The sequence below is a fragment of the Prosopis cineraria genome, unplaced genomic scaffold, assembly GCF_029017545.1.
Source record: "Prosopis cineraria cultivar Desert tree isolate PC_DT_omini unplaced genomic scaffold, ASM2901754v1 PC13, whole genome shotgun sequence".
Classification (NCBI taxonomy): Eukaryota; Viridiplantae; Streptophyta; class Magnoliopsida; order Fabales; family Fabaceae; genus Prosopis; species Prosopis cineraria.
Genome location: NW_026555344.1, coordinates 33,684,751 through 33,690,084, shown reverse-complemented (window position 1 = coordinate 33,690,084; position 5,334 = coordinate 33,684,751). Strand labels below are relative to the sequence as shown.

General features: G+C 30.1%; 1 long non-coding RNA gene across 2 annotated transcripts; it reads left to right on the top strand.

Moving 5' to 3' along the window:
- The first annotated feature begins 929 nt into the window (after nt 1–929).
- LOC129289823 (uncharacterized) lies at nt 930–4,908 on the top strand. Of its 2 annotated transcripts, XR_008588249.1 has the most exons (4): nt 930–1,080; nt 2,087–2,191; nt 3,463–3,583; nt 4,477–4,908. It is a non-coding gene; the product is annotated as an uncharacterized LOC129289823 (long non-coding RNA). The 2 variants fall into 2 exon arrangements; XR_008588248.1 differs by having other exon boundaries at nt 2,087–3,583.
- Nucleotides 4,909–5,334: the final 426 nt, after the last annotated feature.

The following is a 5,334-nucleotide window of genomic DNA, read 5'->3' as shown; positions in this document are numbered from 1 at the left end:
ATCCATGGCAATACAAACAATGTATCTTAACTAAAAAATGGTAGCATCATTAGTAAAAATTATAATTTTGTCCCTCCTTAAATTTTATTAAAAAATAATAAAAATATTTTTGTTCCATATCATGTGCAATGTGTATTACCTTAAAATTAAAAGTAATAGTTAAGGTAAGGGGTTTTGAAAAACAAAATTAAAAGTTTGGGGGGTTAATTTTGAATATTTAAAGATGAGAAGGATCATATGTAATTGCCTTAAAATTTGTAGGAGTTTTATGCATTAAATAAATAACTTCACTCAATCTTCCCCATAATTCAACCTATCGCACTTCCCTTGTCCCACTACGGATACACGTACGTTTATTATTAGGCCATAGTGTTCATTACATATAAGTTTTGCTTTTTTATTATTCCAACAAAATTATATTTTTTATTTTCTTTATTTCTATATTTTAATTTCTCATCTTTACTTCATTTTTAATTGATTATAATTTTATTTTTATTTGAAATTAATTTTTTATATATTTCTATTATTATTTTTATCTTCTTTGAAATTAATCAGTATATAATTACAATATTTTAATTTCATAGCAATCAATTTGGTCAAGCTATAGGTTTGACCACAATCTGATTATATATATACAAATTTCTCGACCAGTTCAATAATCAGTTTAGTTTTTAATGCCTTATCCCAACTACATGAATATAATATACTAGAAAGCAAATTGTGACAAAAAATACAATAAATTATATTAGATCAAATGTGTGGTTGAGATTTGTTGGACTGGATTACATGTAAAACTCTCAATTGCTTTGAACCTATGAAACACATGTATGCATATTAAATAACCACAATTTTCAAACCCTAGGTCTTGTCGCCCTATATATACCACATTATCTTTCAACACTAGCGGCCGTCAAAAATTTCATTCGGAGCACAAGGTTTTCTTTTGTTTAGTTGTACTAGCAATTTAGACATGTCATTCATAGAAGTTTTAATTCAAGAAGATGATGAAGAAGAAGCTCAAGAAAAGAGGATGAATATATATGGCTTCAATAAATCAGATCACCGGAGTACCAAATTAAGGTAATTTAGCACTCTCACTATCATGTGCCTTCATATAATCTTTCAAATCTTGCATGCCTAAAGAATGAAATCAACAGTTGTTTTGAGTTTCCATTTACATTAGTTTATGTTTTGATAGGTAAGAATTGAGGATTTTGAGTTGAAACTAATAAAAAATAAAATAATAATAATAAATGTTACATTACAGAAAATATAGAAGATTTGCAACGAATTTGTGATGGAAATTTGTGAAGGAAACAAATCCATTTGCAAATCTGTCACAAAATCTTTTTCAAGACGAATTCATGATGGAAATGCAAAATTCCATGCAAAAAAAAAAAATTGTGACCAAAAAATTTATGATGGACTAATCCGTACTATATCGGTCGCAAACACTTAAATCCATCACAAATCTACCCCAAATTTCCTGTTGTTTTTAGTAGTATTAAGGGAAAATGACAATCAAATAATACCCAGAATATACTAATGATAAATAAACACCCCGGAAGGTGATAGTTATTTTTTAATTTGTACGGAATTGTTTGTCATTTTAGTTTTTTTTTTTGGAAAATGACTTATTTGCCCCTTCCAAACCACGAATCTTAACCAAACCCAACATCCAATTTCTTCCTCTTACCACAAGGGTTTGGCAATTCAGGGGACATGGAGAAATCCATGGGTGACATGTATAGGAGACATAGGAGAAGTTATTCCGGAAGATTCTGAGCTTCACGGAGCATAATTAAGAAGAGGCTTGAAAGAACCTGATTGTTGTGGTTTGATTTGCTTATTATAGGATATGCAAAAGTTAGTACCCTGTTTGATCTGTGCATCTAGGTTCGTGACTGAACTTCAAACCATTTATGCTTATTCCAACATTTTCTTTGTTTATAAGGGTGATCGAAATCGAGTCAAATACTAACGAGGTTGGTTGGTTCATTGGATTACCTTTTTTTTTTTTTTTTAACTATAAACCATTTATGTTGCATCATTCTTGTTGTTTACCTGATTTTTGGTAAAAGTGCAGAAATTTGAGAAGATAATGAGAGCAACACAAGGTGCTCTTATTGTGGCTAGCTTCAACCGTCCAGATTGTCGTTGGCTTCGGTGGTCTTTGGCGCAATATATTGAGGTTGATTGAACCTTTATACTTTGAGCTACTTCATTGGTTTTTTTCCCTGTTGAGTTTTACAGACATATTGTGCCATTTTCTTTGTCAGATTATCTATGCAATTAAGTAATTCTTCTACTTGCATATGCTTGTCAAGAGATGTCATACTTCAATAGTGAATTCATATTATATATATTTGAAGTTATATATTTGTTTTGTTGGTTGGCCGAAAAAATACATTTGTTTTCTGCCTCCTGGTTACTAATCTGGTTTCTATTTCCTTGGGTTCTTAAGTCCTCTCTCTGCTATTTCCTTGATTGCTCTATCAGGCTTTGGCCAGTATGAGTTGGAGTTCTAGTTCCTTTTTCACACGCCTTGAAATATTTAAGACCTTTATAATACCTATTGAATTTCTGTGTTTATTGGTAATGCTGCATATACCTATTTATTTTGTTATTGTTAACTTGGTTAGAGAGTAAAATGATATTACTGGTATGATTGTCCCATGTTACTATTTGTGCCATATATTTAACTCTAAAAAAAATTTACATCTCTTTATTTTGGCAATACTACAAATAATTTGTATCATTTGACCTTGTTCAAATTATCCGTGTCACCCATAAATGAACTAAGAAAGTATCCTTTGGAATGAGTGTCCCAAGTGTGTAATCCGTAGTCCTATTCATTCTCATATCATAAATGTTGATGCTAGTCTCATCCTTTTATATATCGTACGGTTTCATCATTCATTTCTATTAATCCTTAGTTAGCAAGAATTGTTATACATTTAAATAAATTAAATATCTCTTTTATTTTATGACTATTGAATTTTATTTTTTTAATTTTTTTCATTTATTTTAGGGGTGCTTTTCTGGGTTGGAAATCCTACAACCTATAAAAAAACCTTTATTTTTTTTAAAAAAAAATAGTATGCTTTACATTGGTTATCACTGCATTCGATGTCGAATATGGTACTTTCAACATTGATTGCACGTGTTAACCGATATTGAAAGTTATTAATTTTTTAAAAAATTCATACAATTAGTAGCTTCTAATAGTTGTTTTGGAATTGTTGTTTAAGGATTTTTATAACAGCGCTCATTTGATCATTAAAAGTCACTTACTTTTAATATCCCTATAATAACAATGATTTTTTAATTGCTGTCAATACTATTTTTTACTGTTAAAGGTCTATCTTGTAGCAGTGCGTGTCTCCATTGATTTCAGAATTATTATTTTGTACCTGGTTTTTTCTGGATTTCTCCCTGATAAGTTTGATGTTGTGGGTTTAGGTGCAAGCATTTTATCAAAAGGATTAGCTGTTAGAGCCAAGAATAGATTGACTCAACTCATTGATTTCTGAAACAATGTGCCGATGCTGGGAATGTTGAAGCTTGCTATATTTTGGGCAAGGTCAGTATATATTTCATTGCAAAAAAAAAAACTTTGGGAGCATTTTTTTTAACTCTTTCAAAGCATTTTCAAAACACACCGAAAACTTACAAACTAGCGCTTCTAAAACACTCCCATAGTATAGGCTACTATTTCTTAGCAAATAAATCATGCTAACATAAAATACGACATCCTATTACCATCAATTTGTACAAAAAATTTTATTTATACTTTATAGTTTAAGTTAATAAAAAAATATGCTTGTAATTAATAGGAAATTTCAATGGTTAAATATTGCAATATAGGAGACAAGTGTCCCATGCATGAATAAAGTTAATTTTGATTCAAAAAAGGAAGTCGTCATTGATGAAAATCCATATTCAAAAACGAAACAAGATTGTTTAATTTATAGAACTTCTTTGAAAAGAATTTATATATGTGGAGACAAATGCTACTATTTGGACCTGCCATGCTATATATACTAACTTATTAACGGCTTGTTTGTTTAATATTAAAAAAAATAAGTAATTCTTAAATAGTTTTAGAAATTTTATAAAAATCAAACATTATTTTTGTTTTGTTATACTAATAAAAAGGTGATTTTTAATTTGGTATTTTTAAATGTTATGATTTCTTCCTTAACTTTTGTTTCATAAAAATAGTTTATTATTTAATTATTTTAAAATTTTATGATATTTTCATGTGTCCCGCATTTTTAAAACATTCTCTCTCGTCTCCCACGTCAGATTATTTTTAATAACTACTTAAAGTAGCTAGCTTCTTAAAATAATTAAAAATATTTTTTTGCATTATAATTATTTTTAAAAGTTTAAAAACATATCATAAAAACTCATAAAATAGATTTTACTTTTCAAGAAATAGGTGGTGGATTGTTGATATGTCTCTATTGTTAGGGTTCAACAGACAAGAGCCAGAGGAAGAAGCATTCAGAGGCTGAAACATGAAGCAGTACAAGGCAATAAGCCCTGAGACCATACTTGTTGCAGAAACTTTAAGAGCCATATTTAATCTGTATATGTCTGATGATGATATATGTATTATCAATGAATGAGGGGTTTAGTGTGTATATATGCTAGTAAATTAAACCCAACACCAAGCTTGTAACAATGATTGAAGAAGAAGAAGAAAGCTTGGGAGGTGGGCCTGTGGTGTTGGAATATAGATCTCACACACGCACACACACGCACACACAAACACACACACGTATGTGAAGTAGCAGCTCCATCTAGAAGACTGTTGGGCCTGGGGAGCATCTCGGAAGGGTAGTGTATTTTCAGTCCTTCTATCTTTGTAAGTGTTTGATGCTGTGGTAGCGTATTTATACATGTTTGTCTAGACCACACGTTTTATTTGAAAGAAGTAGCTAGCTAGGAAAATTATTACGATCACATTATAAACATCTTAAGCTTGTTCTTTGAAATATAGTCTAAGTGTGGGTACAATGTAAACTGGAAACAAATAAACTTGTCGATTGGGATATGATAATGGAGATTGTTCTAGTTATTGTACGTTAAAGTCCCTAATATAAGTTCAAAATCTTCAACCTTGTTTATATTGTTCAGCTACTTGAGAAAGTTCATATATATTGAGATTTATGTGTAACTTCTTCAATTGATAAAATTCAGATCTCATAAAGACAAACGCTCCTCATACACTTCTGAGAAAGGTTTACGAGCGATGAAATTTATATATAGAAGTGAAAGTGTTGGCAGAAACACACAAATACTTGACATGTTCCCAAGCAGTCAAAA